Source organism: Podarcis liolepis, assembly GCF_965112155.1.
Source record: "Podarcis liolepis genome assembly, chromosome: 10".
NCBI lineage: Eukaryota > Metazoa > Chordata > Lepidosauria > Squamata > Lacertidae > Podarcis > Podarcis liolepis.
This window is the reverse complement of record NC_139562.1, coordinates 33,510,736-33,532,065: the sequence shown is the minus strand read 5'-3', so window position 1 is coordinate 33,532,065 and position 21,330 is coordinate 33,510,736. Positions and strand designations below refer to the sequence as shown.

Genomic DNA, 21,330 nt, shown 5'->3' with positions numbered 1-21,330 from the left:
ATCATAGCCCTACTCTGAGAACTCGGGGGCATGCGTGGAAACAGCTGAGTTGCTCTAAATGGGAAGCGCTTGAATTCGGTGTTCAGTTTCTGGGCGAGGCTGTCAACATGGCTACAGGGAACTGATACCAGTCAAGAACAAGGATGGGCTAACTGTGGCCCTCGGGCTAATTTTGTGCAGCCCTCAGTCAGATTTCATAAGCCCTCTGCGAGCAATCAGTTCAAGTCTCAGGCAAGAGTGAGATGTCCCTTTCCCAGAAGTTTGCTGGGGAGAGAAGGGGGGCAGAGGAAAAAGAGGGCGTTGTATATAAGAAAATGGGGAAGCCCCGCCCACCACTGGGTTTGGCTCCACCCACAGTTGACATGTTTTCCCCTCACCTTGGGCCCAAAACAATTTTCTCCAGAGGGGGGGGAAACTTGCCCATTCCTGCTCTAGGAAAAGTTTAAGACTTAACAGGTTTGCAATGGTTGTGGAAGTTCAGAACGTAAGCAAGTAGCGAAAGTTCACTAGGGGAACTACAAGATCACCCCACCACAGCCACCCCAATGCCATCTTCTAAATTTTGCCACCATGTCTTCCATTCAGATGACCGACCATGCTTGCACCCCATTCCTATTTGCTCTCCCTGCTCCCAATGTTTGCTTTCTTAGCATACGTATAATCAGTGCTATTTTTTCTAGAAAAATAGGGGTGCCGGAATGCCTCCCTCTTAGAATGGCAATGGTCCCCACCTGAGAAGTGCCAGGAATGAGTTACTCCTGGAAGAAAAGCCCTGCGTATAATTTAAAGGAAGCTTTTCAAGCCTCTTTGCCAAATGCGTCTGCCCTGTTCCATGTGTGTGTGTACACAGGCTGCTGATACCAGTATTTCGAGACAGTGATAAGATTGTCTTTGAATCACTTTTTCTGCCTTTTTTTGCCAGTTCTGGGTCATTGTAACGGTGAGTCCAACTGATTAAAAGCAGTCTGGCTTTGCCCTATTGATTTCCAGGAGGCTCAATGCACTTTACAGACACACAGGTTGGGTATGGTTAATTCATTGGTTTCTAGAGACTTTCTGGGAAACTGTGGCTGTGAAAGTAGGCAGGAGAAGAAATGTGATCTCTGTGGACTAGGGGTTGCCAGTGTGGCACCCATGGGTGCGCATGAATTCCCAGAGGTCTTCCCTGGTATCTGTGGTTCCTCCTGCCCAGTGAAATCAGACATGAAATAAGCATTCTAGTGTAACCAAATAATACATTGGTGTGTGTGGTACCCATGACAGTTCCTGCAGTTTGCAAACACAGGACCAGAAAGTTTGCTGACACTTGCTTGAAACTCCTGAGTCCCTTTGAATATTAAGCTGAGCTGTGGCCATGAGAGGAAAGGGGGGGGTGTAGGGGGCTCCCAGAGATACCATGATGCTTGCCTTGTTCTTCCAAAAGAGTCGTTGCAGGGAGGTCAAAGACACACCTTAAATTTTCTCCTAATAAATTGCACACATAAAATTTGACTTCTGACTCCCTGACAATGAGCTGCAACCACTTGGTCTGTGTGTTTATGACGGGGCATTTGCCAGGAGTTTTAGCCAGGTCTTTATCTACACAACTATGTGTTCTCTGATAAAGATTCCTTTTTTCTTACAAAATGCTATTTGGACATTCCACTTTCTACTGTTTCCAGCGTTGGCTGAGTGTGCTTGCAGTGAAGCGAGAAGGTCAGCGTCTACAAAGGAATCTTCCCTGAAAATATTGCAGAAATGGTACCTCATACCTCTTCAGCTTACACCTATTAACCCTTCCCTTCACCTGGTCTGTAAGCAAGGATGTGGAACTAAGGCACATGGCAGCATATGTGGTGGTATTACGTTATGGTGTCAGGTATTGGGGAGACAGTCTTTCTAGAGATATTATCTCTAGAAATATATCTACATATTATCACTGGTCAACAAATAACTCAGTCCCTTGTGTTAACTTTACTGAATACACAGGGTCAGAATACAGGTATTTGTTTTAGAAATCTTGGTTATTTATTGTTAGTAATTAGATTTGTTATAGCCTGTTTGGGGGGAGACTTGGAAGGGGCATCCTTATCCAATTGGTTTAACAGAGTCTGGCAATTGCCCTTAATAGATAAATTGACCATCAAAATAAGACTGGCCAAAGGACAGAGACACCAAGACTCATTTACAACTGGCTGGTATTGTCTTATGGATTACATGAATAAGAAAAACAAAAGCAACATTGAACTTTCAAAGACATCCAGATATTTTTGGTTGCTGTAGATTAAATAATATTATATGCTTTAGACTGATGACTGGGTATTCTTATGCCATATCTTTATTGTATACCTTGTGATTTCTTTTAAGTGTGTGTGTGTGTGTGTGTGTGTGTGTGTGTGCGCATGTGTGTGTCGTTTTAAAAATATATATCCTAATGAAGCTATTTGAAAAAGTCATGCTTGCATAATGCTTCATCTATTGATTAGTACAGCCTTCCTTCCTTATCCAGCTACCTTCCTGATGTTTTGAACTCGGCTCCCATCTGTTCCAGCCAGCATTGCAAATGGCCAGGCAATGCAGTGCCAAACATGGGAGGGCACCAGGTTGGGGGAGGCTGGATCCATGAGCATGTTTAGTTGCTAAAACCTATCGCAAGTAAATTTAGTTTTGCGCCCAATCGGGTTGGCGTTGGACAGGTCAAACAAAAATTGGATCAGTGGTTGAAAGGGCATTCAATAATACTTGGGGATCTAAGGAGTTGACTTTGCATGAAATGTTTGTCGCACAGGTGTGTGCACTCAGGCTACAAACTCAGGCCCCCACCCAATGCAAAACCTTGTTAGATGTGTGCAAGAGGTTGTTGTGCAAGAATAACAAAATGGGCTTGGCTTGCATTTGTTTCTGGCTTCGCTTCCTTCCTGGTTCTGGCAAATGGCCCAGAGATTTGGCTGGCAGCTTAGATCTCTGGTGCTGCCCTGGCTGTTTTTGTGTTTGCCTCATGCTGCATCCCAGTAATGAACTCAAGGCGGGAGTTTGGAGCCGAGGTCCAGGAAGTCACTCGACAGGAAAATACTTACCCTTGCCTGAAATTCAGCACAGCTGGCTTACCACATTCGGAAACAAGCGAATAAAGACGCTATCATGTAAAGACACCCCCTCCACACAATGAGTCAATTACATCCAGAATTTTAGGCTCACTGCTCCTTCCTTCCAAATCCAAATCTGGCCTCCGTGTCGGAGGATGCCTGCAGTTGCACATAGAGCCAGCAGAAGGCACTGTGGCTTCACTAGGATGGAAAAGGGCTGCTCCTTGCTAAAGGGAGAGATCTTTGCAGGGCTGCCTCCTCCATGAGGAATGTGTGTGATCCTGACTTCTGGCAGCCCCAGCTGGCCCTGCCATTATTCAGTGCTTGCCTCCAGCAGCACATTTCTGAAAGGTTACAAATTGTCAATGATTTTGTTTATTATATTTTTACTGCTGCGATGAGGTATGGAGAGAGATGGAGATTTTCCGCCTCAGGCGTCACAGTACTCGGGTCGGCATTGCTTCCAATAAACCTGAGGTGCAAGGGCTCCTCGCTCAGAGGAGGATATGCTTACTTAGACCAATAGATGCAAATGCAGAAATAGTAAGTATTATAATCTAAAGAGGAACACAGTGCATCTCACCATCATGGGGAAGGCTGGGACTGGACGGTCTGCTCATGGCTGCTGTCCAGGTGCTTAAAACCATTCGAACAGAAATCAAGCATTGCTCTGTCTTTCTTGGTTCCCAGCTTGCTGCTTTGCTTCTACCTCACATCACTCTTGCCTTTGCCTTTTTTCTAACCACCAGCTAGTTGAGGGAGTGGGGGCACCCATTTGCCATCTCGCACAGATCCACATCCTTTGCTCTCTTAATGGTCCGTCACTCAGGCTATTGTCTCAACAGAAAGCCGGCCTGGCTTATATTTTAACACTTGCCACATCCAGGGGTTAGAAGGCTCTTGGCATAAGAGCCTGCCCCCCCACCCCCAATGCATGACACTATCTTAAGCAGCAGCAGAATCAAAAGCTTGTTTGGAAAATAATATTTTCAGTAGCTGGTGGAACATGGCACCTAGTCCAGCAATGTTGCTTATTGCTGATTTTTTCACTTCTGTAGGCAGCCAGCTCAGGGGTAGGGGACCTCTGATATGCATGGCAAACACATCTAATGGACTCCCAATCAGTTTTGAAAAGATGAAAACCAGCCCTGGGAGGCAACCATTTTGATTAAGCACATGGAGGGGATTAATCCTTTCCTTGTCAGCCATTTTCCTGCTCAGAACCATCCCTCCTGAGCTGTTTATCCCACTGTTCTTTATTGGGTTACAGGTGTGTCTACAGTATAAACTTTGGATTTGGCAGTTTGCCTCAAAATTTGTGGCTTGGCACTTCTTGATTGATTTTATATTCTCAGGTGTCCTGTATGAAATCTTTTAAGAGGTCATCTGCATGTGATCTAACACATACCATATTTGCACTGGGTTATCCCATTAGCAAAGAGCTTTGCTAGCTCCAGGGCGTATCTTTGTCTTACTGCCTCAAATGTCCCTCATTTCAGAGAATATAACAAGCAACAAAACACGTAACAGGGTTTTATAGTTGGTGAAACCATTCTGCTTCAACAACTTCCTCATTGCTCCTCTAGCCTGAACACAGAAAGCTAGCAACCAGGTTTTTAAAAACCCACACAGCTCCCATGTACTCTGTACATCAGGGATGGAGGATCCCTGGCTCTCTAGATCTTGTTGCTGGACTCTAACTCCCATCAGCCCCAGTGAGCATAGTCAGTGGTCAAGGATGATGGGAGTTGTAGTCCAACAACATGCAGAGGGTTGTACCTTATCGCTTGCTGCTCCACAAAGATAACAGTCCTCTTCTCAGCCACAGCAAGACTACTGATTTCCAGCCTATAATAAGTGATGTTGGGCCAAGGGAGCAGAATTCACAGTTCATGGTTCATCCTTCTGGGTTCCTGAAGCAAGTAGTCAGGGTGGCTTTTCATATAGGGAGGCAGGAAGAAACATGATTGAATCTGCACCCTGGACTGCTGCACACCTTGTAAATTAACACAAGAAACCTGGGCTTGGTCCATTGGCTCAGCGACAGCCAGGGCAGGCTTTAAGCCCTGGAGATATGTCTTGGCTATATTTTCTCCCCCTGGCACAGCGCTGGAGAGCAGACTGACTAGGCACACAGGTCACAGTCCTCCCCGCTATGATGAGATGAACTGTATTTCTATTTAAACTATAGTAATTATTTCAAAATGTCCATCTGTACATATACGTGAGCATATGCAAATCGGTGTCCTCTTTTGCCCTCTGTTTTGGTGAGGCATAGCAGAAGGGGACATGTCCTCTAGAACTCCCTTCAATGCTTAACATGGCCTATGAACGTTAGGTTTGATGTTATGCAAATAATGGCATTGTCCAGAGGCTCTTCCTCCCCCGCCTTTGATTCTAAACATTTGTATCCCTGTGATATTCTGCAGTTACGGAAGTGTAGCGGCAACACCATAACATTGCACTTTCTGACATTTCTCTGCTCTTGCCAATCACACTCCATCCTAAGCGCCGGCGGACACTGGCTGTCAGAAGCAATACTTTGCTCCAGAGTCAAACACAGACTTTTTACTTGCATGCAACTATGAGGATATAAACCTTTCCATGTTGATTTTAGCATGGAGAGGTTTCGTGAATTTTTTTAAATAACATCCAACAACAGAAAAGCAAAATGGGGTTTGTGTGTGTCAAGTTCTAAGTAACAGTTGTGCCATGTGCAATCACAAGTTTTCTGTAAATTATGTTACTTGGAAGCTGGTGTTGACAGAATGATTTGTTAGCTTACCCTATATTTGACATTCATATTATCACAGGATAATTTCCCCTGTTTCAGTTTATACCCCTGAAACCCAGCGGTGTTTAGCATGCTTTACATTTTAAGATGCTAATGAGCACGTGTTAACGAACCTGGATCATTCACCCTTTAAAAGTGACACCGTTTGGAACATGCATGCTGTCTCTCCCTCCTCAAAAAATGTGGAAAAGCAGTGTGGTTCTTTCTGCCATGTACTAACTGTATGAACTTCAAACATTATTGAGTACACAACAGGGTGCTTTCATTTGTATCTGTTAAAACCATAATGCATGAAGGAGAGCTGTAGCATGCAGTCCACTCCATGCTGCTGTTACATTGCCTTTTCTTATTTCAATAGATTTTACATGGCTACAGTGCAGTGACAGTTCTGAATGGAATCCTGCCCCTGGCGTGTGGTCTTCTTGTATTAATGAAGGCACTTTTGCTCTGCTCCAGGAAGGAAAATTTGCATGCATAAGCAGCCTTCTGAGTGTATTGCCAATTTGGTGGTCTTTTTTGAGTGTAATACTAAGCTATGGTCAGGGCTGTCTTAAGCATATGTGGCACTGGGGTGCAAAGATCCACCTGCCCCCCCCCGGTTACCCAGTTCCAGGAGCGCAGGAGGGAGGAGCTGGCCGGCTGCCTCAGCGTCTTGCTGGCTCGGTCAAACCCGTCAAACTGTGGTTAGCCTTACCTAGGCCCATGCAGGGGTGTGAGGGAAGCCAGGTGCACTTGCCTTGGGCTTTGGAGGGCTAGGCTGGCCAGAGGGCCCTGCCGGACTTGCACTGTCATGCCAAGAACAAGACTTCCTTCCGGGGCCTCAGACAAGCTCTGCACAGGTCTGGCCTTAACTATGGTTTATGATTGAAATGAGCCAATTTCAGACTATGGTTTATAAAGCTGGCTTAGCTCCCTAAACTATGGAAGGGAAACGGTTCTCCGGATGTTAGACTCCAGGGCCAGCATAGCCAGTGGCTGGAGATGATGGAAGATGGCATCCAACAGCATCTACAGGCTGCTGGTTCATCATTCTGGTCCTTAATTTTAGATATGGTTCATCAGAGTTTGGGGTTTGCAGTTAAATGAAAATGGAAGCAAATGCTCCCAGCACACATGGTCAGACAGCATTTCCCTCAACCTGAAATAACCACCTCATGCTGTTAAACATATGGATTGATGTGGGATAGGCAGGGGCAGAGCTTATTTCAAATTAAACACTGCCAAGCAAATCTCCTTTTTCACCTTTATTTTGGTTAAAGTCCACATAGCAAGAATGCTGTGAGTGAATGCCACACATGCTTTCATTGTGGAGAGAGCTATTCCAGCACAATCTCAGTTGCTCAAAGGGAGACTTCAAAATGTGTCTGGCTTAGTGGGTCTTTTGATTCACCTTTGAAAGCTTGAGAACAAAGGCGGCACTCGCAAAAGCACATCGGGAAGCATGAGAGAGGCCACTCTTCCTTTTAGCCAAGGAAGATTGTGGAGTCACTCCCAAAAGGGTGTCTGTGTGTGTGTGTTGCTGTTGTTGACAAGGTGAACTTAACGAGGGAGCACGCACACAAATGGAAAGGAAATCTTGAAGCAGGAGGCCAGCTCCTTACCTACACTTTTGCTGTTGTTTTGCTAACAGTTAGAATTAACCAGTGTTTAATCCTTTCAAGTTCCATGGAACACTTTAAGTCAAAGAACAGATGAAGCAAAGCAAATAGACCATGTTCATGTAAGTATGTCTGCAGAGGGAGTAAGATAGTGAACTCTTGCGTGTTCCTTCCTCCTGTTGTAAAAAGAGCTTTAACATTCAAGGTCGCCTATACTAGGCCAGATTATTGGGTTTTTGAGCAGGTGCCGTAAAAATGTTACGAGGTGTATGTCTGAACCCACGTGTCTGTCCACCACCTATCTGCTCCCTACACACACTTCCAAGAAGTTTAGGATCTTTTGCTGGAGTCAGTATGCATGCCCGTTGCCCCTTAAAGAAGGCACATATCTCAATCAATCAATCAATCAATCAATCAATCAATCAATCAATCAATTCTACCCCACTCATCTGGCTGGGTTTCCCCAGCCACTCTGGGCGGCTTCCAACAAAATATTAAAATACAATAGTCTGTTAAACATTAAAAGCTTCCCTAAACAGGGCTGCCTTCAGATGTCTTCTAAAAGTCTGGTAGTTGTTTTTCTCTTTGACATCTGGTGGGAGGGTGTTCCACAGGGCGGGCGCCACTACCGAGAAGGCCCTCTGCCTGGTTCCCTGTAACTTTGCTTCTTGCAGTGAGGGAACCGCCAGAAGGCCCTCGGCGCTGGACCTCAGTGTCTGGGCAGAAAGATGGGGTGGAGACGCTCCTTCAGAAAGCTTGGTTTATTATGCGAAAAGAAAGAAACAAGAGTATATGGGTTACAGTCAGGTTCAGATATGCAGGCAGCAAATCATGCAGCACAGACACATCTTGATCTGAAAAGGTAAAGGAATCCCTAACTATCCCCAAAGCCTAGAGAGTGGGTGTAACAATGTGCCGCAGACCCATGCTAAAAAGAGAAGAAAAGGGGAATATACCTGATATTGAAGGAACACTAAGTCAGGGATCAGAGATCAATGCAAGAGTTAAGCTCTTCCTTTAAAATCCTGTACTATCAAGGCAGCAGGAATCTCACCCGTTCCTTTGCTCTGTGTCCAGTGAATGTATGTCTACTATTCTGTTGACTTCACCGAGTTTGAAGTTGAAAGGAAACGACCCAAGTAAGAAATGACTAACTGGTTATCTGCATGTTTCCTGAATCTGCATGTTTTCTGAATCGTGAGTTTACCTTGGGATGAAGATCCTATTGTCAATGCGGAACCCAATTCTTTCTTACAGGAGGTGATAATTAATCTCAGCTGTTATCATAGGATTAGTGTGCCAATCACCACATTAAGAATTAGACGGTCAGGATATTTACTCATGCCTTCCACGTCAAATTTGAGACAAATATAGTTTATTGAGGGGTATCTTTTTAATATGAAGTTATGCCAACTGCACTGGTGCCAGGATCTACCAGATTACAACATGACATTGGCTCTGCCTTCAGTTTTATGGTTTAGACATTGCACAAAAGGAAACAGGTCCAGGGAGGAAAGAGTAAAACAAGCAAATTCAGTACCAAAATGTTTCAGATGCACAACCACCAGGTAGAATGGGCCGGGGAAGATAGTTTTAGGAGAGGAAGAGTCAAAAGGCCAGTGCATTGTGTTAAAGCAATCACTGAGTCCTATAAAATATACCCTTTCCTTTTGTGTGTGTGGCTTGTCTCACCTATTAACTCATTGTGTTCCTTTTTTGGGGACTACTGAAAGGGTAGGAAGAGCACCTGTAGTTCTGTGGCAGAGGCAAAGTTCCTGACATTGCAGTAATAATAAAAGGGTGTCTGTGGTACCTTGGAAAGACTTCTGCCAGAGTGCCTGGAGCCAGGGCCAGATTTGCAGATGAGGCCCTAAGCTACTGAAGGTAATGGGGCCCTTTATATGTCCAGCTGTCCTTTGTCAACAACAAATTGGCACTGTTTTTTGTTGTTGAATATATGCTATCTGGTAATTTATGGACCTAATAGGTATCTAAAGCCATTTGCACATAACAAAATATGTATTTTATCAAAGTAATTGTTGAACTGAAATACAATTAAGAAGAAGTATATAAATAGTGAAATACAATTAAGAAGAAGTATATTAATACAGTGGTACATCGGGTTAAGTACTTAATTCGTTCTGGAGGTCTGTTCTTAATCTGAAACTGTTCTTAAACTGAAGCACCACTTTAGCTAATGGGGCCTCCGGCTGCTGCCGCACAGCTGGAGCACAATTTCTGTTCTCATCCTGAAGCAAAGTTCTTAACCTGAGGTATTATTTCTGGAGTCTGTAACCTGAAGCATATGTAACCTGAAGCGTATGTAACCAGAGGTACCACTGTAGTGAAATAATTATTAATACATACTGTTGCTGTATGTAGGTTTTATTTTATTTGTTTTTTATCTTATATTTTGGAAATGTACATCCAGTTATTTTCCTTTATTTTGGGGGGGGGGCAAGAGAGTGGGGCACTAAGCTATAGCTTGAATAACTTATACATAAATCTGGCACTGCCTGGAGCAGAGGTGTGTTGCAGGCACCACTGCTCTAGCTCACTGGAAAGTGATGCCCTCAGCAACACCCTCTTCACCTCTTCAGGTGTCCTTTCCTGCAGGACCACTTTGCTGATAGCAGGAAGTTTCTCTGGCAAGCTGTTGCCCATTGGGAAGAGGGTGGAGTAAGGATGTAAGCAGCCATCCATATCTGTTCCGAGACGTATTTGCTGCAGGCAGTGCTGCTTCTGTTCTGCTGCAGTTTGGCTTCCAGCAAAAAAGACGTTCATGTTGCTGTCTGTCATGGTGAAATTTGGCACAATTCATTGATTCCCCATCATTCATTCCCATGCAAAGGAAACACAATGCTTACTGACAGCGGTAACAGAAACAGCGAATACTGATTGCATTTGCCAGATCCATTTCTCTTCTGGATACGAGATGAAGTGAACGTCAGCAATTTCTGCTCCAGTTTCCATTTTTGTCTGAATTCTTTGACATCCCGAAGGTGGAAGAGGAAGAGTGCAGTCTGAAGGCTCAGTATACACATCCCATTTTGTCATGCCAGCAGAGCTGCAAAAGCAAATTCTCTGTGTTAGTTACAGTATAGGAATCATCCATCAAGCTATCACCTTCCTGGAATCCATTTATTATTGGAGGCTGGATTCTGTTGATAAGAACAACAGTAATGTTGACATTTGCAACACAGAGAACAAATTCAGAGAAAGAGAGTGTCTTGGTAAAATCTGTTCCCGACGTCAGGTGAGGCTTGACTGAGTGCTGCCATTGCTGTCAACAGTGGGAAGGTATCCTGTCTTAGCCTCTTAGCAAGCCATTTCCACGAAGTGCATGAGGTCCATTTCATCATCAGAAAGACGCTCATTATCTGTCTACTTGATACTAGGAGGAGACCCTCTTCCTGCTGGCTAAAACCAGCTGAGGTGTGCCCCAGATGCTACCTCAGGTTCTCTCCCCGCATTCCTCCACCCTTCTCAACTTGGTTGGGTTTTCTTTCGAAGGTTTCAATTCAGCTTTCAAGCTGGCTCTTGCACGAGCAGGTTAAAATATTGCTGGTACTTCTTTGAGACATCAAGTAAAGTATCAGATTTACTGCATTTTCTGGGAGGTGACGAGGATGACGAGTGATCAGAGCAGGGCTTGCAACTCGAAGAAGGATGTCTATTCACCTACCCAAGCTCTTTTTGTTTCTGACATCCCTTTCACCCATGTCATGTGTATGGTGGAACTCCCTGTTTCTGGCCCGGCCACTTGTCAAAAGAAGCCTAGCAATTAGAGATGAGAAATCCATGACGGAGATCATATATCTTTTCTCCCAGTCATTTCTCAGCAATTTTAACCAGTGTTTAATAGCTCTCGTGGGGGGATATTAATCACAGGAGTTGACCTAATTGAGGAAACTGAGAGATCTCATTGTCAGCACACCGGGGGGGGGGGGGATGATGTCTTTTCCATAACCTTTCATAAATGTAATGGTTCTAGGGGTGGCTCGTGCGTAAGCTGGTGCAAACACCTGGCTGGGTTGCCTGAGTGAACCTTTTCTGTCTGGACAGCCACTCTCCCGTGGCTGTCTCAATCACTGGCAGAATCCGTCAGTGGGCATTTCTTAAACTTCTTCCAGCAAAGAAGCTCTTTGACACCTAGTCTCCTCCTACTCTCTCTGCGTGGAAGCCTTCTGCGCAAGGAGGGCGTAGGCAGCGGAGGACCCTTACTCTCCCCGCTGGTCCCCGGCAAGGAGTCATGGGACCGCCTCGCCGCTTCCCCCATCTGCCCCCCTTCTCCACTGGTGCTACGCTGATTCTCTTCCCCAGAAGATGGGCTGCCTCTCCCACTCCCGGGACGCTCTCTGGAATCCCTCTGGATTTTGCTCTCTCCCTCTGGCACTGATGGCAGTTCCCTGACAATAAAGATACTAGAATCACTGAAGAAATCACTTCTGTATCCTGCAGCCATCATGAAAACAAGCAATGCTAGGGGCTTTTTTATATTGGGAAAGGTACAAGTGGAAACTGTGGCATTCAGAATTTTAACCCGCCAGCCATGCCCTTTTCCAAGTGCCTTCATTACATTTCTCTTTATTGTCTGGTTTTCTGTGCACCTGCCCCAACAGTTAGGGATGGTTAGTATCCCATACTCATTGGACATGCTCTGTCCCCAATGAGCTGTTTTAATGTCCCTCCTGTTTACTTGCCCCCTTAAAGAGTTAGTGTGCTTCTGCAAAACTTTGGTTCCCCCAAGCCTGTTGATACCTCCACCTTGTGCACAGGTGGTACATTTTGGATGCATAAGGCTCCACGCTCATAGAATGGATGGCTCAGTGAGTAGAGCATGAGGTTTTTAACCTCAAGGTTGTGGGTTCGAGCCCACAAACGATTCCTGCATCGCAGGGGTTTGGACTAGATATCCTTTGGGGTCTCTTCCAGCTGTATAGTTCTATGGAATTCACTATTGGTATATAAGATTCAAAGCTAGAATAATACCCTCCTGTTGAAATAATTAGTGCAGCTACATTGAAAAATACTGACATGCTTTCTCTGCAACTTCGATAATACAATACAATACAATACAATACAATACAATACAATACAATACAATACAATACAATCACATTTGTTCAACACTTTATGTAGCATTAAATTTAACACTAAGTAGACCACAAGCTTAACATGACTCAACAGTGTGATGCAGTTGCAAAAAACGCTAATGCTATTCTAGGCTGCATCAACAGAAGTCTAGTGTCCGGATCAAGGGAAGTAATAGTCATGCTCTATTCTGCCTTGGTCAGGCCACACCTGGATTAATGTGTCCAATTCTGGGTGCCACAATTTAAGAAGGCTATTGATGAGCTGGAACATGTGCAGAGGAGGAGGACCAAGATGATCAAGGGTCTGGAAACCAAACCTTATGAGGAATGGTTGCGTCAGCTGGGCACTTTTAGCTTAGAAAAGAGGACACCGAGAGGAGATATAATAGACATCTTCAAATATCTAATGGGTGGTCACATGAAGATTGAGCAAGCTTGTTTTCTCCTGCTCCAGAGGGCAGGACCGGAACCAAGGGTTTCAAGTTCCAAGAAGGGAGATTCCGTCTAGACATCATGAAGAACTTTCTGACGGTAAGAGCTATTTGACAGTGGAACAGACTCCCACATGAAGTGGTAGACTCTCCTTCCTTGGAGATTTTAAAGCAGAACTTGGATGGCAATCTGTCAGGGATTCTTTAGCTGTAAGTGTAAGCTGAGCATGTGTGTCCCATTTTGGCTTGATGCACATAAAGACAAATGGCAAAACTTATCAAATGCCCCCAAAATAACAAGTGTCTAAATCTGAGGCCAAGGCAGGTCCACCCATGAGGTGGATTGAGGCAGCCATCTTGAATGGCAAAATCCCATGGGGTGTTTGCCCCCACAGGTGCCACCCATGCTACCTCCACCTGAGAAGTGAGGAACCCCGGTGGCAGCTTCCGGCGAGATCTGGCAGAACTCTCAAGAGATCTTGTGGAGCTCACATGAGATCTTGCTGGAAGCTGCCACATCATGACCCCGGTAAGTGAGGCTTTGGTAGAGTGGTTTCAATGATGGGGGGGGCAGCACCTTCCTGTTTTGCCTCAAGCATTGAAACAGAATGAGCTACCCGTGTCTGAGGCCCTCTTTGAGCTAAGGCCCTCACTCCCTCTCTAATGAGCTATGGTTCTGGGTGGTGAAAGGGGATTTAAATTCACATACCTAGTAGCAGGATTTGGGAGCAGCAAGCATCTAAAGTGGAGGACCCATTTGACCGTTAAGTCCTGAATTTAACATTTCCTGGGAGGGCCTTCTCGGTAGTGGCACCCTCCCTGCGAAATGTTCTCCCTTCAGATGTCAAGTAGATAAAGAACTACCCAACTTTTAGAAAACATGTGAAGGCAGCCCTGTATCAGGAAGTTTTTAATGTTTTATGTTTTATTATGTTTTTATATATGCTGTAAGCTGCCCAGAATGGCTGGGGAAACCCAGCCAGATGGGTAGGGCATAAATAATAAAAGATTATTGTTGTTGTTGTTAAGGAGTGATCTTTTCCAAAATAAATCCAATAAAGCTGGCCTAGTTTCCCTGATCTGAAGAATCACAATTCTTCTTGCAGCTCAACATAGTGGAGACTTGCAGACTTGCACCAATAATAATAGTAATAATAATAATATCATTTCCCCCCATAGAATAACAAAGCTAGACATTTGTGACCAGTGCAAAATGTGCAAATTAAGCAAACCTGAAACATTTGTTGATTCTCAACCATTTATATCTGTTTGTGCTACTCATAGTAGGGAAGAACTATTTGTTATAACTCTCTTAGTACCCCAATTTTATTAAATCTCACCGGGCAGTGGCCAAATCTGTCTTTTCAGCCATGAGGGCTAGAAATTTGTACTTGAAATTTAAGAGGAGATTCCAAGAACCCTGAATTCTGTGCCCAGTGTGTGTTTCTACTCTTGAAGTTGTAACATCAAGAAATGCTAGCAGTTCTGTTGACAGGGCAGACAGTGCCTTCCTCTTTTCCTCCCTCTTTCTGACTGTTTTCTACGCCTGCTGCACTTGCCAGCCATGTCTGTCATTTGTATTGAATTGGGATTGCTTTCCACCTCTCACAGGCAGCAAATTGCTGGTTAAACATTCATTAAATCTTTCCCTGGGGCATGGCTTGTGACCCACACATTTTGCTTCTGTTGACCAAACAAGTGGAGGAATGTGTCCACAGGCTATCAGCTCCTCCAGAGTGGGCAAGGAGCCCACAAATGTGATCTAAACCCTGACCGGGACTAAGAAGGAAGGGCAACACCTTTTTGTTGTTGTTCGGCTTCTGTCCCTGGGAAAATGCAAGCTTTGTAGCGAAGCAAAATAGCAAACTATAAATAGAACCTTGCTGGTAACCCAGCCTTTAGGCATCAGAGAGTTTCTCTCTCTCTTCTCTCCACCCCACCCCGTGTGTGTGTGTGTGTGTGTGTGTGTGTGTGTGTGAGAGAGAGAGAGAGAGAGCAATTTCATTTGCATACAAAATACCAATAGTGATACAACCAGTGGCAGATTTATGGTCTGTGGGGTCCTGTGTGCCGCCCTTTTGGGGAACTCTATTCTGTGGGTTAAACCACAGAACCAAGGACTTGCCGATCAGAAGGTCGGTGGTTTCGAAACCCCACAACGGGGTGAGCTCCCATTGCTCGGTCCCTGCTCCTACCCACCTAGCAGTTCGAAAGAACGTCAGAGTGCAAGTAGATAAATAGGTACCGCTCCAGCAGGAAGGTAAACGGCGTTTCTGTGTGCTGCTCTGGTTCATCAGAAGCGGCTTAATCATGCTGGCCACATGACCCGGAAGCTGTACGTCGGCTCCCTCCGCCAGTAAAGCGAGATGAGCGCCGCAACCTCAGAGTCGGCCACAACTGGACCTAATAGTCAGGTGTCCCTTTACCTTTACTATTCATTCACCTATATAAGCATGACTATGTCAAAATTAGAGGTGGATGAGGAGTTGGTAATAATAATGTTTCCGCTTTCTGCACTGTGCTTCCTCCTCCTCAGAGAACTTGGGAACAATCTCTGCTGTGAGCCAGGAAGGAAGAAAAGATGATGGGAATCATGAGGCTCTGAAATGGGTGCTGTTCCCCCCCTCCCAGGGAACAATCAAGGGGGGAAATGGATAATAGTGATGATGATATTGCCTCTGCACCTTCCCATCACCAAACAACATGGGAATAACCTGGGAAACATCTGGCAGCTGGTGTAGCACAGTGCAGAGAGTGTTGGACTTGGACTGGCAAGCCCTGGGTTTCCTGCTTTGGCATGAAGCACACAGAGTGAGCCAGTCACGATTTCTCAGCATGACCTACATAACAAATTAGTTTAGTTTTGTTTGTTTTTTGTCCTGGAAAAACTATTAGGTGGAGCAAACCAGAATACCGGGTGAGGTGATGCACCCAGGGGTCTTATCCTGGCTCTGCAACCTTGACACCTTCATGATCCTTGCCATATGGTTCCTTCACCCACCGTTCCTTGTCATCGCCATGCAAGATGCTTTATGTACCTTTGGTGCTGCACCTTGTTTATGATTCCATGGAAACTTCACCCTGTGCAATGTTCTGGGCTGAGCTGTACTTTCATGGTCTCAGAATTGCAGGCAAAGTGGTTTCTTTTTAACTTTTGTAAACAGAGCTTAAGAACATAAGGAGAGCTCTGCAGGACAGGTAGAAGGTCATGCTGCTCCCCGCATTAAGATATATATTAAGATATGTATTAAGATCAAATGTGAGGCATGGGCAGGGAGGTCCATGTGGCATAGTGGTCAGAGTGTTGGGCTAGGAGTGGGGAGACCCAAGTTCAATCCCCACATAACTACAAAGCTCAGTGGGTGACGTTGGGCTAGCGGCTACCTCCCTCAGCTTAGTTTACCTCACAGAGTTGAGGATAAAATGAGGAAGGGATGGCCATGTACACCACCTTCAGCTCTCTGGAAGAATGGTGGAATAAAAAGGAAATAAGTTCTTTTTAAAAATAAATATTTTATTGAAAATATTTTCAGCATAGAATACAATAAAAACAGATCAATCTAAATAAAAATGAAAAAAGAAAATAACATAAAAGAAAATAAAAGGGGGGAAAGAAGGGGAAAGAAGAAATACAAAGCTATCAGAGGTAGATCTTAGCCCTTGTCTCACACAATAAGGTGTGGACTCTCCCAGTTCTCACCTGGTTGCTTCCCTTTCTTCTTCCGGCCTCCCACTCTGGAAGATCTTCCCTTCTCTCCCTCAGAAGGTCTTTTACCTCCCACCCGTCATCTCCCTGTGATGATCATCTTATCCTGCTTCATATCAACTTCTTGCATCCCACTTGCCATGTTTCTTTCTTAGTCTCCACTATATATAAAGGGTAATCAGAGGTTATCTTTTAAAATGTGTGTACAATAAACTGGACTTATTTGGGCAACAGTGGGAGCACATGATATGCCTTCTCATTTTAATTATGTTTTATTTGTGTTTTTTGAAACAGATTTTTTTAAAGGAGGGGTTCTCATCTTCTTGTAGGATTGGTTCTGGTGGTGATTCCTCTGTTTCACTCGCAGTATTCTTGATTTTAGAAAGCTGTAGTGAGGGTAAAGGAAAAACCAGTTGGTTCTATTTCTAGGGCCATTGCCACTGAACTTTGGCCACATTGGCTGGGGCTGATGGGAGCTGGAATCCAACATTAATATCTGGAGGGCCACATGCTCCCTGTCCTTGTTCTACCATTTTGTCTGTAATATCTCTGAGGGTGGTAAGGATTTGAATCCAGAAGTTCTGGGTCAATGGACAGCTTATCCACATATTATGAATCTAAGCATCTTTTTAGACTGGGTGTCCCTGGCATCAAGTACCAGGAAATTAGTGCTTTGTAAATGTTCTGTTTATTTTCAGTGTACCATTTAGTAGTGTTGTTCCAAACTTCATTTGGAAGTTCGGAGCCAAGACGGGTTTCTCACTTGGGCACATAGCTAGTTTTCTGGGCTGAAGGTCTAATTAGAGAAGGTGTTGCAGATCCTGACAATAAGGCTTTCTCTGTAGGGATAGGGTACCCATGACCCTCCAGATGGTGGATTCCAACTTCCACCAACCCCCAACCAGCATGGCCAGTGGCCTGGGATAATGGAAGCTGTAGTCCAGCAATATCTGGAGGGCCACAGGGTCACCATCTTTGATTTACAGATTGCAGTGGATGGAGTTACCTGGACGCTTGCCAAGTGAGATCTTGTTTCTTCTGTAGGAAACTCTGGACGGCTCCTCTTGAATGATCTGGTCAAGATGCCAGAGCACATTGCAGCCAGTATGTACAGAGCAAACAAAGCTTGGCTTCTAAAGTGCTACTGGAGCATCGGCCAAGATATCTTATACGATCTACACAGGTCTTGTTGACTCAAATCATAGTGCAATTCAAGAAGGCAACTCCCATCCACCCATCTGTAGGAGGAAGCACCAGAGGAAGGGCATTTTGGTGTCTCTGCCATGCCAAACATGGCACAACAGGAGGACCGTCATTCCTACGCTAGTCCCAATGCCAGGTGAAGCTGTGACCACCACGGGCTGCTGATATTTTAACAGTAAAAGCTTGCCACTCTATAGTATATCCCACCCAGATGCAAGTCCACCACACCTCTGTCTTACAGCTCACATCATATGTGATGTCAAGTGTGGGGCAGGTAAACATGGGGCTGGACCCAAATGGGGTTCATGGTTGGCCTGCAAGGCCACCTGAAAAGCACTGACAATCAGTGGATTGTTCATAGCGCTATGCAAAAAAACAGGTCCCCTGGTGTGTTTGTGACATCAGCTGATTGTCAGGCGAACAGTCCTGCCCACGTAGCAAATTTGACCTTTGGGTGGTGCAGGAGGTAAGGATCTGGCTCACTAGTCAGATCCAGTGCCTTATCCCCTGCTATAGTTGTTCTAGGCACACCCTGTCTGTGCCCCCCCCCGCCACCTGTGCTTCTGCTCCTGATATTAGGATGTGAGCCAAGAGGAATGGGTACAAGGTGTGGAGATCAGACAGAAGGTGGATGAGGGGTGTAAGGGACCCAGTGTGTGTTTGTGTGTGTGTAATTTTTATTGATCTTGGGGGTGAATTATAAAAGTGAATTGGCATTTATAATACTCAAAGCAGAAACAGTCTTTAAACCTTATACATAGTTCAACCCAAAGAAAGGAAAAGAAAGAAAAAACAAATTACAGATTAATCATTGGAGTCCTTTTAAACTACTTCAACCTTTTTCGTTGCAGGGTTTAGCAAATGCAGCTGGAGATGCTTAAGACATGGAAGGTCTACTACAGCGATGATGATGATGATGATGATGATGATGAAGCACATCCTGCCTTTTTTCTCTGATAGGGACTCAGGGTGGCTTACAGTTAAAATAGAAACAGTTGTAAATAATTCTATATACCTGCCTGTGTAGCTGAGGTTACTGGAGCCTCAATTACTTCATAAATAAATTAAATAAAATCACACCATGTCAAACAAAACTTATTTTTGTTATACTTTTTGTTTCTTTTGGGTTACCTTTTCAGATAAAGCAAAAAGCAAAACAAGAATATACCAGTATTTTAAAGCAGCATTTTCCAAATGTTTCCAGAACCTTGAAGTGGTTAATCTAGCTACTGATAAGAGGAACCTGATTAAGTCTTTATTCTTGCCGTCAAGATTTTGCCCATCCCAGATATTTGAAAATGCTAGGGATGGAAACAGAATAACATCTGGGTGAGTAATCTTCTGTATTTTCTCAAAACCCTTCCACAGTGGGACATGTACCCCACGTGCAGAAAGAGAGAGCGAGAGAGTGAGAGATAGAAGCTTTTGAGGCCCTTCATCTCCAACAGCTTGGGGACGACATATGTGCGATATGTGACAATCTGGTAAATGTCAGGTGCCATCTAAAAATAAATATGAGGCTTGTTTCCTTATATTTCCTTATTTCCGCAATGATGAAATTGAATACGTAGCTTGGTCTCCCAGATTTTTTTTGCTAAGTATCTTCGTTGAGATGACAGCTAAATTCTTTTTCACAGCATTCGTTTGGTGACAGTGATCCTGGTCAGGCTCTCACGCCTATGGTTTCCAGTGAAGGTTTTAAAACACAATTTTAAGGAGTGTGTTTAACACCAATTGTAGTTTGGCCCAAAGTCTTATGAAATCAAAGTGCTAAGAAACAGTGACTAAAAAATGCCCCAAGATTCAAGGTTGCCATATGTCTTGAATAGCTAAGGAGGAATATAGAAAAATTAAAGACGCATCTGTTCATTAATGGAGCTGCGGGCTGGAGACAAGAGAGAAAATGAAGCACACAAGAGAGCTTAATATAGGCCTCCACACTTTGTGACCCGCCAATCAAAACACAGCTCAGCAACCGGGTCTGGCAGTCCACGAGGGGCAAAACAAACCTCCTTTCAAAAATGCCTGACTGGGATTGCAGAAGAGTGTAGGAAGTGACAGACTGTGGCGACTGTTGGTCTGTATTCAACTTGGTGGGTCATAAGTTGTGCACGCCTAGTTTAAATATACACAGGGAGACATGAAAGTCAGTGTTCTGGAATGCATCTGAATAATGTGCTTTTTGGCCTGTTGGCTGGCTACCAAATATGCCTGCTTCTTGCTGCTTAGCTACATACAAAATATGTATTAATGACATCAAGGAAACTCCCTTTATATTCAGGTTTACTTGGGAACACATACACGGCAGGTTTTACGTGCTACCAAAAATCCACAAAGCCAAACAACCTTGAACATTCCAACAACCAAACAACCTTGAACATCTGCCAACCACACAGCTACTGAAAGGATTTATTTCTATACTGACTTAAACTTACAAAACATAGTGCAAAGCCTCCCATCACATATCAGAGACACTAATGACTTCTTACTTGAAGTCAAGTCTCTAAACAAGCAGTGCCAATTCCACACCAATACTATACTTTGGATGTCACAGCTATTTACACCAATGCCACATAAAGATGGTGTTCAGTCTTTAAATGAGTTCCTTAACAACAGAAATTCTAAAAATCCTCCAACAGAGGTTATTTGCAGTGCTTTTTTTAAATAGAAAAATAGGTGTCGGTACTCGCCATGAAGTTGTTACAATAAGTGTCACACTTTTTAACCAAAAAGAGAGAGGTGCTGGTGCTTCATACCCTTCAGTAAAGGTAAAGGTACCCCTGACCGTTAGGTCCAGTCGCGGACGACTCTGGAGTTGCGGCGCTCATCTCGCTCTATAGGCCAAGGGAGCTGGCATTTGTCCACAGACAGCTTCCGGGTCATGTGGCCAGCGTGACTAAGCCGTTTCTGGCGAACCAGAGCAGTGCAGGGAAACTCCGTTTACCTTCCTGCCGGAGCAGTACCTATTTATCTACTTGCACTTGACGTACTTTCGAACTGCTAGGTGGGCAGGAGCTGGGACCGAATAACAGGAGCTCATCCTACTGCGGGGATTCTAACCACCGACCTTCTGATCGGCAAGCCCTAGGCTCTGTGGTGTAGACCACAGCACCACCCGCGTCCCCATACTCTTCAGTACCCTCTTTAAAAAAGCACTGCTTACTTGTAATAACAACATTTAAAGGAGAGCATCACTTGCAAGTACAAGGCATGGCTATTGTGCTACTGTTGCTCCATCTTATGGAAATATATTCTTGGGAAAACTTTAACAAGACAACCCATAAGAGCTCATTAAGAAACCACCTGCATGGTGGAGCCAATATCTTTGTGGTCTGAACTTAGAACAATTTACAAATTACATCAAAACTCTGTTCATCCAGCTAAAGGTAAAAGGTAAAGGACCCCTGGACAGTCCAGTCAAAGGTGACTATGGGGTG

The 21,330-nt window shown here is 44.5% G+C and overlaps 2 long non-coding RNA genes across 3 annotated transcripts; one reads left to right on the top strand and one right to left on the bottom strand.

Annotated features, from left to right (window-relative positions):
• Positions 1 to 1,663: 1,663 nt before the first annotated feature.
• On the top strand, positions 1,664 to 18,987 carry LOC310687264. Of its 2 annotated transcripts, none has more exons than XR_014516345.1 (3): positions 1,664 to 1,740; positions 13,008 to 13,084; positions 18,745 to 18,987. It is a non-coding gene; the product is annotated as an uncharacterized lncRNA (long non-coding RNA). The 2 variants fall into 2 exon arrangements; XR_014516346.1 differs by lacking the exon at positions 1,664 to 1,740 and adding an exon at positions 9,159 to 9,341.
• Positions 16,944 to 18,234, bottom strand: LOC310687397. Its single transcript, XR_014516407.1, has 2 exons — positions 17,697 to 18,234; positions 16,944 to 17,076 (listed from the first exon to the last, which is right to left on the bottom strand). It is a non-coding gene; the product is annotated as an uncharacterized lncRNA (long non-coding RNA).
• Positions 18,988 to 21,330: the final 2,343 nt, after the last annotated feature.